Genomic DNA, 11849 nt, shown 5'->3' with positions numbered 1-11849 from the left:
TTCATTGTGCCTCAGTTTCCCACATTTATAAAAATGGGGATTATACTGGCAACTAATTCATAGAACTGTTGTCAGGATTAAATGAGTTATTTTAAAGTGCTTGGAACAGAGCATGGCACATGTAACAAACAGCTCAATAAATGTTAGAGGTTATTATTACTCCAATGTAAACATAGGGAAAGCAAGGTCAGATGTAATAGAGGAATCTTTGAGCTGCTCCTGGATTTCAACTAAGGCCTCTAAGCACTTTATTTTATCTGGCTTTTATGTCAGCTTAAAGCAAGGAGCTCAGCAGTCTTTATTATTATTAAGAATAGGCCAGAACATTCCCTACCAAAACTCCATTCCCATACATACAGTAGTTGTGAAACTGGAGAATTTTCCACTTGACCAGAACAATGAAAATATGTAATATTGGCTCTATATGTTGAGTGCATACTTATTGATGTGTGTTTTGACTATGAAGGTGGGAGGAAGCCAAGTTTTGTTTTTGTTTTTGTTTTTTCCTTTTCTTTCCCCCTTTGGTGAGAAGTTTCCAATGCTTCAGTTCCTGACTGTTTCTGTTGTTATTTTCTTTCATACACAACTTGTTACCTTAGGCCCAGCCTCTGTCATTGAATTATGAAGTCAAAACAACCCCAAATCTCTGGCGTGCTCCCTTTGTGTCATTATTAGTGTAAAGGGGAAAAGCGACATCCTGAATTTCTCTCCTCTCTTAATGATCCCCAGAGTGCAGACTGGAACGAGGCTTTAGGAAGGGTCATAGGCAGGGAATGCTTAAGGGAGCAATTCCACTCAGTGTTTGCAATTTGGGATTGGAGGCGAGCTGCAGTTAAGCTTTATAGAGGAAGTGGAGATTAGGTGTCTTTCCAGAACAAGATAGGTGCTGGCAGGCTTAGTTCCCTGCTTGTTGGAAAGTAATGTCCCACTTCTTTCCTCCAGTGGCACCTGAAGGCCAGGTACACTAACCGTTCTACCAGGGGCCAGGCGGAGAGACAAGGCTGGCCGGCCTAGGACGCGGGGAGTGGCGGCCGATACCAAGTTTAGAAGGCTGCAGGCGCCGGGGTTAAGTTCAACTTGCGACAGAAAGCGTTTTACTGAGAGCGGCGAGAGAAAAGTTGATTCGTTCCAAGCGCTAGCATGAGTGCTCGGGATACACTTGGTCAATTTGATTAACACAATATCCTAAATAAATACATCACTAAAAGAGGGTGCGCTGCCTTCTACTCCACCTGCTTGCCTTCTTCCTTCTCTTTGTGGGGGCAGAATGAAACTCTGGCAGGTGAAGACTCCCACCCCCTCCATCGTTATCACAAGCGCACATCCCTTCTACAGAGTCTCTGTGAGGTGCCGGAAAGGAAACCCAAGGTACCTATACTTTAAAAAATTTCGGGAGCCAAAGGTGAGAAATCTGGCGAGTTTCTTTCCTCCACGCCCGCAGCAACTTAGCATCCAGAAGTCGTGGGCGCCTGGCCTCGCAGAGCTTTCTGAGACGTCCGGCGTCGGGGGGACTTCACTGATCACAGTCAGTCCCTTAGTGGACCGTGGACTTTGCCAGTTTTAGAGGTACTGGGGAAACTGAGAGTAAATAAATCAAATTGTACCCTCCATCACCGCCAACCAGGACGACGGGGATTCCCCCACTCCAGGCCTGGAGAAGGATTGGGGCGAGGGCAGGTGGAGGGACCAAGCGGGAGGCGAAGAACTGCCCGGCAAGGTCATGACCGTGAGGCCGCCGGGGGAGGCCGCCGGGGGAGGCCGCCGCGGTGCGCAGCGGCCGGGCGCCGCCCTCTGGCCCGGGAGCTGACCCCGTGGTGCGCCCCCTTCTCGGCAGCCCGTCTGGCGCATCCCTAGTTTCCGGAAAGGAGGGGGCGACGCGGCAGAAGCGACCCTTACTTTCGTGGTGGAAGCTGAAACCCGCGGGGCTCCCGGGCGAGTTGTCCTGGAGGAAAGATCAGATGCCCAGCACAACTGAACTTGTAGAAGGGGCTCTCTGCACTGGTCCCCTTCCCTAGTGGCGACCTGTGAGAAACTTTTGTCCCCTCCCCTCAGTGTCTACTGTCTTCTTGCTCTGGGAACTTGGCCCTGACGGCCTAGTTCTCCACATTAATTCGTGGTTCCACTAACTCAACAGCCCCTTCTCCGAGGCGGACGTCTAGGGTGTCTTGTAATGAAGGGAACAAGTTCAATGTTTTGTTTTGTTTTGTTTTTCCTTTCAGGGGGAGTATTGTGTGATTTTAAAATCTAGGCGTTAAAAAACTAAGCCAGACCAAACAACAAAACCAAAAACAAAAACCCCTGCTTTCACGTGAGGGTAGAGTGGAGTCAATCCAAACCTTCCTTGGGCCAGTCTGAGCCCTTAGTCAGATAGCTGAGTTCCTGAATCTTCCAGGAAAACAGAGCCCCTTTCACACACTTCTGAAGGAGACTTAATAAGACTGCAATATATTACCACGTTTAAAAGGTTTTGCAGAGGCAAAGTTTCCTAAAAGCGACTTGCCAGCGATGCATGGAAAAGCAAATCCGCTTACAGAGAGGAGCCCCTGAAGAGGAAGGGGGGAAAGGCAGGACCCAGCCCCAATTAGAAACCGCAGTTTCCAACTCTTGAACCCAGCCCCCATCACTGCGGGACTGTGGGGCTGGTGGAATGTAGTTGACTGCCTCTGGAGGAGACAGGTTGTAGACCTCCAAAGCTCTTAGCACTGTTTTCTGGAAGTCCCCAGACTTTCTTTGCTGGTAGACTTTCCCCTCAACAGCCAAAGTTAGGTCTCCCCTTTTGTGTTTTGTGGGTGTGTGTCTGGACCCTGTTTTGTGCGCGTGGGAAAAGCCTCACTCCTTACACACTTGAAGTGCCTCAGTTCTCATTCTTTAGCTGGCAGCCTGTGGATGCTGGGTGGGAATGTGGGCGCCCATACAGGTGAAGTGGTGTGTTTGTGCTGCTTTGTTGTCTGAACCCTCACTCACCGCACTGCTAAGGAATGGGCCTGACACAGCTCTCATCTCTAGAAACTTTTGTTGGAGTTTCTAAGAGAAATCCCCACCTTAATTATTTTGAGCTGAAGGTTTGTGTGCGTGTGTGTGTGTGTGTGTGTGTGTGTTTTGTATAATGAACTCAAGAGAAAAACTGCAGTTTGTTAGTTTTGTGATTTCTCAGAGCTTATAAAGGTCTTGGACCCCATCACTCTGGGGGGAGGAAAATCACTGAGTCTTTTGCTGGGAAAGTAGAGCCTTCTAGATTCATGAGGGTAAGGATAAGGACTGCTTTCCATAAACTTTAAAACAGCTAAAAACAGTGCACCAAGACTCAACCACGAGCCTTTGGGAACACACATGCAACCCCAAGTACTTCTGGTCCTCTGGAGGTCACCAGGCTATTTTGTAGCAGCTTCTCAAACTATCTCTTTGAATGGCCATTCTAACTTTTACAAAGTTTCTTGCTGTTTACCATGATAAAGTTGCACTTGCACTCCGTGCAACAGAAGCTTGCCATTGAGCCCTTGACATGCTTTCAACCCTGTATTGGGAGTGTTTTAAAGGCTACATTTTAGCCTTAAGGGATAAAAATGTTGCTTTCATCCTGACCACGGAGAGTGCTGCGGGCAACGTGGCCAAGTTTGTAGGAAACCGGATCTCTTAGCTTTGCTAACATCAGGAGGATAGTTTCGACATGCCAGTCCTTGCCTGCTAAAATGCCAGGGCAGGGTACTCAGGACACACTGCAGACGGGTCTTCTGTTTCCCTCGACCAGCAGATCCCGCCTTCAGCGCCCGGGATGCTGGGTGTTGGGGATGTTGCGCACACCTGCAGATTTTAAAGTAGCCCACTGAGAGCAGGAGGACCCCCTTTCCTGTTATGGCTACCTAATGAAGCAAAGTGCTAGACCTTACAAAAGGGAAAACATTTTGTTTACGTCTGTCTTCTTAAGAAGCGCTTAGGGACCAGGCCCACCAATATTCCGGATAAAGTTAATGCTACTAGAAATGTGCGGTGCATTAGGACTCCGACTGGGGACTCATTGAACACCAGACTGTTACAGTTAATCTCGCCTCTCTCTTTTTGTTTCCATTGCTCTATTTTTCCTTTGGTCTCTTTCCTTCTCAGTGTTCCCTACCTCCTGAAGTGAGTTAATAAAAACCTCATCCTATTTTTTTTAAATAAAGTAAACACTAAATATGAGAGTTAATGTTGCAACCAAACTCTTCGGGAATCTACCGCTCTGTTCGCTACATCTTTGCTGCCTGTAATGACAGCCACTATTGTTCTTAAAATTCACCAAACTAATTCTTTCAAGTTCCTTGAGAAAGTGTAATAGACGCTAATTGGAAAAACACCACCACCACCCAATTCTCCTGTATTTTATTTTCTCAGATCAAGGAAGTGGACTCCACGCAAAATAATAAACTTGATGTAGATTATTTTTTAGCTACTCTATTTTCAGTAGCTATTCTTCCAACTTAACTAAATCGTGCAGCTTCATGCGATTCCACCTCTACCTCTCCCCTCGTGTCCTCACTAACCCACTCGGCAGTTCTCTCCAAATGAGGCTGCAGGTAGTGGAAACCCTCCTCGAGGGACCTAGGACCTAAAGCGCTCAGTTTCAAAAGTTCTGAGAAAATGTCTTCTTCAGAAACTACAAATGGAGCAAATCATTTACCTAATTCATTCAAGAGCCTCTATAGGAAGGACTTTGGAGGGTGATGATTCCCATAATGCGGTACTAATGAAAATCCCCTTAGTCCGTCTCCCTCGGCCCCGCGAGGGACGGCGTCCGCTCCCTGTCTGCCGTAGAGAGGCCCTGGCCAGCAGCGGTCCGGCCGCCCCTCCTCATCTGCCCCCAGATGGCACAACCAGGGCGCAAAGCGACAGCGGCGACTCCCGACTCCGCCGGGGCCACTGTCCGACCCGCCGCTGTCAAGCGACCCTTGCCACCCTCTCCCCGACACCCCCCCCCCGCCCGGGCCACTCCTCCTGCTCTTCCTTCCTTCTCACCCTCCCCATTGATTTTTATATGTGTGTGCGTGTCGGGGGGGGGGAATGTAAGATAGGAACTTTCCCTCCCTCGCGTTGCCCACTTGCTCAGCCTTCTCCCACCCGGCTGGGTTGGAATTAAAATCCGGGAATTCAAGTTTGCTGCGAAATCTCGGTTTCCTAGGGAGGGGCTGGAGGGAAGGAAGACCCTGCGGAGTATGCGGGCCAAAGAAGCCCCCCCATCCCGCCGTCCTGCCTTCCGGTAGGGAGGATGAAAGCGATGGGTCCCGGGAGGGGCCCCCCGGGCTCCCCCCGCCCCGAGGGAGCGAGAGCTTTGGGGAGGAGGAGGCCGAGCCCAGGCGGCGAGCGCGGGGCGGGGGCTTCAGGGCTCGCGGGTAACCGGACCCCCCCCTTCCCAGGCAGGGGCGCTCTTGGCCCTGCAGGTGCACCCCCGCCCCCTTTTAGGCCCCTCCGTGGAAACCGCCTTCCGGCCCAAGTTCTGTTCTTTGAGGCTTTGAACGAGGCCTTTCAGAAGTTTTTAAAGCTGCCCCGCCCCGCCCAGCACTCACGGGGTCACACTCTCCCCCATCCCTCCACCCCCGCTCCAGCTGCCGGCCTAAGGGGGTGCGGGAAGGGAGCGGAGGGGGCAGGCCCAAGGCCGGGGGATCCAAGCACCAACCAGGGGCGGCTGGCTCGGCCTAGAGCGCTTGGAGATCCGGCGCCCGAGCCCCACCTCGGAGGAAGGGCAGGCTAACTGCTCGCCGGGCGCGCCAGCCCCGAGTGGGGGAGGGCGGAGAGGTGGGGAGAAGAGGAGGGATCGGGCAGGGGGGCACGGCCACATTGCCAAGGTTCCTTTGCAGAGCTCTAGCCAAGGGACTATTTTAATTGGCCTTTAGGGGAGGCAGCTGGTGACCCGTGTCCTCGTTTTCCAAGCTCCCCTGAGCGAATCAGGGCGCCACCTACAGGCGAGCTCGTGGTAGCAGGAGGGAGAAGGGAGCCGCCTGCCAAGTCCTGGGGCCCCTCCAAGCAGGGTCTGTTTAATCCAGAGCCATCTTTCAGCTCCGGAGTCAGAGTTCTGCGCTCCAGAGTTAGGGGTCGGTTGGCAACAGCAAGCGTCCGGAGGGCACTGAGAATGAACTTTTGGGGAGTGGGGAATTGGGGGAGTAAATACAGGACTTGGGTTATTCCAGTACCAAAGAAGTATCTCCTCCAGGCTAGTCTCATGGAGTGCCGCATGTTTCTTTGAGAAGAGTAGCTGTGTGGCCTTGGACAAGCTACTTAATCTTTCTGAGTCTCAGTGTCCTCATCCTTTAAAAGGGGAATAGTGATACAGGCATCCCTCGCTTTTCGGAAGTTTGAGTCAGCCACTTCACTCTTATGAAAGACCTAGCTTGGTACCTGTTTTCGAAAATAGAAAGAAATGGAAGAGGACTCTTGCTTTTAGGAAAAAGCAAAAATAGCAATCAATGTTTGTGTTGCCGCTGGCCATTATAGAGGCAGAGCTCCCCCCCCCCCCCCCCCCCCGCCCCGCCGCCCCAAGCAGCCAGAGTGAGCTGGCCAAGCTCCTGCCCCTAGAATTACATTCAGCATCTCAGCATCAAGCCCTCAAAGCTTTGAACTGTCTGCGAGCATCTGTGCTTTATTTTGATTTTTTTGGTGTATCCCATAGCAAGATGTGTGGTAAGGTATCAGAAAAGCCTAGGAGAGCTTATTTTTGGGCTTGGGAGCACTAACATTTTTCCATAGAATATGATGATAATTGCCTCTTTGCTTGACACTATTTTGGCTTACAAAAGCTTTCATGGAAACACTACTTTCAGAAGGGGTGTGAGGGTGATGTATGTTTCTGATGGGGTCCTTGTGAGAATTAAATGAGATAATGTAGGTGAGAAACTATAGGTGTCTTGTAGGGAGCTTTCCTCTATTTCTAATATGAAAACGGTTTTTTATCCTAAGAAATCTAACATACAAGACTTTGGCTAGCTGCTTTCTGTTCCTCAAAGATTAGGGCCTTAGAAGAAGATAAAGAGAGCCAAAGAGGTTTGAGTGTCTGATTAGGATAGAAGGATGGGTTAGTGGAGGTTTTAATAACTGCTCTCTAGCTAATCCCCTTCTCACAGACAAATAATAACCTATTTGTGGATGACTTACTATTATCATTTACTAGTACCTCATTTAATTAAAATTTTTTTACCACCTTATATATTATACATTATCCCCCTTTTGTTTTATTTTTAAAGATTTTATTTATTTGTTTTTGTGAGAGAGATCACGCAAGCACGAGGGTGGAGGGTGGAGAGAAGGGGCAGAGGGAGAAGCAGACTCTCTGCTGAGCAGGGAGCCTGATGCGGAACTCGATCTCAGGACCCTGGGATCATGACCTGAGCCAAACGCAGATGCTTAACCATTTAACCTACTGAGCCACCCAGGTGATCCATTATCCCCATTTTAAAGATGAGAAAATAAAGACATGAGGATAGTTGGTTCATTTTTTTTTTCTACTTAAAAAAATTTCCAATTGCTGGGGCACCTGGATGGCTCAGTCAGTAAACATGTGACTCTTGATCTCCAGGTCATGAGTTCAAACCCCCAATTTGGGCATAGAGATTACTTAAAAAAAAAATCCTATTTCAGACATTTTCAGAATCTACCTTTAACGTCAATTTATTTGGCAGCTCCTATATGCTTGGTTACTATATTAAATAATTTTACGTATGGGGTCTCATGTAATTCTCACAACACCTCTGTGAAGTAAGATTTCAAGTTCTCTCATCACAGAAGAGGAAACATTGGCTCAGGGACTTCATAGAGAAGTCGTGAAGCCAGGTCATGGAGAGCCCAGATCTTCTGACTACACTTCTGGATGCTTTCTGTTATACCATGACTTAGGATGGTCCTAGCTAGCTTTGGGACACTTAAAAAAGTTATTCAGAAAGGTCAGGCAGGAGAAGTGGATACCTTGGTGTTTTTGTTGCATTGGAGGTATAGTAAATGATGGTGTTTATAACTTTAGTAATGGTAGAGTATGACAATGTTTCCTAAGGAAACACTGATGGTGGGAGAAGGGGGCAGGGATGTGATGGGGGAAGCCAAAGAATGATATGATTTATAGTTTTATAAATAGGAATAACATTAAATAAATAAATATGACTGAATCAACCAAATCTCATTATAACACATACCATTACACTGAGAAGTTTGGTATAATGTGGCTATTGCCAAATCCTGGCATTTGACCTTAGGAGATAGTGCTTTGTTGATTTGGCTATAAAAATTATTTACAGTAAATATTTTTGTACATTATATATTTTTTGCTGGTTTGTGTCCATGTAATAGCAATGTTTTATGATGAAAGGGCTGGACTGTTTAGGGGGAGGACAATTATACTTTCATTGCTTTTGTTTTTCCATTGTGTAGCAATTACTCATTTGTCCCCTTCCTTCTTACCTAAGTACCAAATCAAACCATCATTCCTCCCCAGAACAACTCCCTTTCACACCTGAAAATAACTATACATACAAAAGCCCTGAGAGTTAAATGATAAAATGGTTTGGGATGGGGCATTGGATGTAAATGTGTGCATCCCACTTTCTTCTTTTTCGTACTGGGCCCAGCCACGATGCCTCTGCTTGCCAATGCATTATCATGGCCTCAGACTTGAACTGCCATTTCACCTTCAGCTTCTATACATTGTTTCTAATAATATAATAGATTTTCATTTTGAAACAGATGCCACAGGAGATTCTTAAGCAAGAAAACCCCACTGTGTAACTAACAGCATAAAGTTACGAAATTTAAGGTCAGATGGCTTTGGATTGTCAGCTTTTGGGGACCTGTTGGTAATTAGATAAGAAGAAAAACCTGTTGAAACCAATACATATTTGTGGAATGTATTTTACGTGCTCCATAGTGTTCTATGTGCTAACAGATATAACAGAGTTTATATTTTAAGCTTTAGGGTAGAAACTTCTCTCTTCCACTCCCTAGAGCCATTCCTTTGTGCTGTTATAATGAAGTGATGGGCTTAAAGTTCGAAGAACATATACACTAGCTCAAATGTCGAGCTAAAATATTTCCTTCTGAAATTACTATCTTCATCTTAGAATTTTTTAAAGACTTGTTACTTATTTGAGAGAGAGAGAGAGAGGGCGCGGGCGGCGGGGTGGGCAGGGTCAGAGGAAGAGGAAGAGAATCAGAAGAAGACTCCCTGCTGGGCACGGAGCCCGATGTGGGGCTCAATCTCATGATCCTGAGATCATGACCTGAGCCGAAATCGAGTCCACACTTAACCAAATGAGCCACCCAGGCGCCCCCATCCTGGAGTTTTAATGTTATTCATTTCATCATCTGTAGGTATAGTTATATAAATGAATGAATTGAGAAAAGACTTTAGAAAAGGTGAGAACTATGGCTTCCGGCCTCATTTTGCACAATCACACCTACATACATTTATAAGAGACCGCATTGTACTTGAGACACCCATTTTATTCTCTGAGGTGGAGCTGCGCTGCTATGTCACAGAAACACATATTGGTCGGCCCAAGTGTGTAGATGGGTGTATATTTGGAGATCTTAGCTACTTCTTTTTGGTGTCCTTCTCCCGACAGTGAGCAATCCAGGGCTCTTTTTATTTTTTTATTTTTATTTATTTTTTTTTTAAAGATTTTATTTATTTATTTGAGAGAGAGAATGAGATAGAGCATGAGAGGGGGGAGGGTCAGAGGGAGAAGCAGACTCCCCGCTGAGCGGGGAGCCCGATGCGGGACTCGATCCCGGGACTCCAGGATCATGACCTGAGCCGAAGGCAGTCGCTTAACCAACTGAGCCACCCAGGCGCCCAGGGCTCTTTTTAGTAATGAAAGGGCAGATTCAATCTATCAGCCACTTTGAAACTCATTAGTGTTGACCTTCCCCAGTCCCAGTCTTAGGATTTCTGAATATGGCTATCTCCCCAAGTCATTTGCGGGTCAGAGGTTGTTCTGTGTAGGTTCAGCTCTGGGGAAGCATATGCTTAATAAAATTGAATGGCTTGTTTGAAGGGTTTGTTTGAGAAGCTCAACTGCTGCTCTTGGTCATGGGGGATTGAGTTTTCTGCCAAAGCCATTGGTGAGAGTCTAATAAGCTGATGTTACATATTATTGGCATTAGATGGCCCAATCTGATGGGATAGTTGCTCAGAAAGTCAACTACTAGAAGCCTGGAGTAAAAAGCAGTATTATTGAAGAATTTAGATGCCACAAAAGACAGTAGTATATCATGGACTCCTGAGTGTTTGGAGGCAATAGGTTTGAATTTAAACAAGAGGGGCACAGCCACATGTTTATTTGAAGAACCTCTGAAGAGGCCCTGAAGAAGCCTAGAGATCATGGGAGCAATTCTGAAATATTTGAAAGAGAAGAAGGCTTATATTAGTACTGAGTGTATTTAGGCCAAGGACATTGTCTTATTTGACCCAGTCCTCACAGACCATTGCAGCACGATTATCCCATTTCACAGAAGGGAACAGAGACTGATAATTACAAATGGTAAGAAGGACAGATGAGATTTAGACCTAGTCCAGTCTGGCTTGAAAGCACATGTTTTCCTACTTTATTCACTCAATTTCCAGCCCCTCAGCCTTCTCAATCTGGCCTCACTTTACTTGTCCAACTTTCTCTTCCAACAGGAATGATTGGCTCTGTTTCTTGGCTCCATCATTTCAAACTTTATTAAGTATCTGTTTCCCGTCCTGAGTCTACACAAAAAAACCTCTAATCTACAATTCACTTGCAGGGACACCCAGATAAAGAAATTCTGAGACTCCAATAAGCAAGTGTAGTTTTACTCCCCCTTTTTACACCCAGCCTGGCTGCACCATTTGAATATTTAATCAAACCAATTTACCCGTTTTTTGAATTCTCTCTCTAATCACCTTTCAAATTCCAATTTTCATTCTCAGTAACTGCTGGTGCCTGGTTCAGCACTTTACACATTGTTGTCTATCTGGAAATATCTGTTGGTTTCTTTTAAGGCATCCAACCTGCCCTCACTTCTTTCTCCCTCCCGTCCCCCACAACAAAGGCTGGTGCAGAAATATGACAAAAAGATCAGGTTCAGCCAGATTCTCCCTCCTCCGTCTGTCCGTTGTCTCCTGCCTGTCACCCTCAGGCCCCAAAAATGAAAGGAAAAAGATACCTCTGCAGAGTCCCCAGACAAAAGGCTTAAGGAGGCTACCTTCTTGCCTCAGCTCTAACAAACCCACACTTCCCCGTGGTCAGAAGGTTCTTTCCCTCCACAACCGCTGGAGCTGAACCTAGGCTCGCTTACTGGTACACCGACTGGGAGAGAGGAAACATGTGCGCGCTGTGGGTGTGTGTTGGGGACCCGGCAGGAGATAGTAGCAATGGTGGGGGGCAGGGTGGGGAAGAACGTTTCTCAGGGAACCCGAGAACCCCATGACTCGCCACTGTCGACTCCCGACTTCCCCGAAGGAAGCAGCCGGCCTAGCGCGGTCGTCAGTGCCCGCATTTCTATGGCCGCGTGGGCCGTCTCGGCTTAGGTGCCCGCGCGGGGTCCGCGAGCCTTCCTGGGAGGGCTCGGCCCCTGTTCGATTCAGACGGAACCAGCCAGCAAACCTCGACGGCAGGCACGGGGCAGCGAGGGGCTGAGAACCGCCTCCACGCCTCTCCCCCTCCTGCTGGCCCCCTACTTGCCGGAGCTCCGCCGCCGCCGGCCGAGGGGCAGGTGCCGGCCAGAGTCCGGCCGCCCGCATCCAATGCCATCTCGCTGTGGGCTTTCTCTCTTTCCTGCCTCGGGAGACCCGGGTCCCTCTCGCCCTCCACGCTGGTCCCGCGGCAGGCGCCGCGGAGGGGGGGAGCCCGGCACCCCGGCCTGGGCGGCGC

Source organism: Zalophus californianus, chromosome 4, assembly GCF_009762305.2.
Source record: "Zalophus californianus isolate mZalCal1 chromosome 4, mZalCal1.pri.v2, whole genome shotgun sequence".
Taxonomy (NCBI): Eukaryota; Metazoa; Chordata; class Mammalia; order Carnivora; family Otariidae; genus Zalophus; species Zalophus californianus.
The sequence above is the reverse complement of the archived record's forward strand: the minus strand, read 5'-3'. Positions refer to the sequence as shown.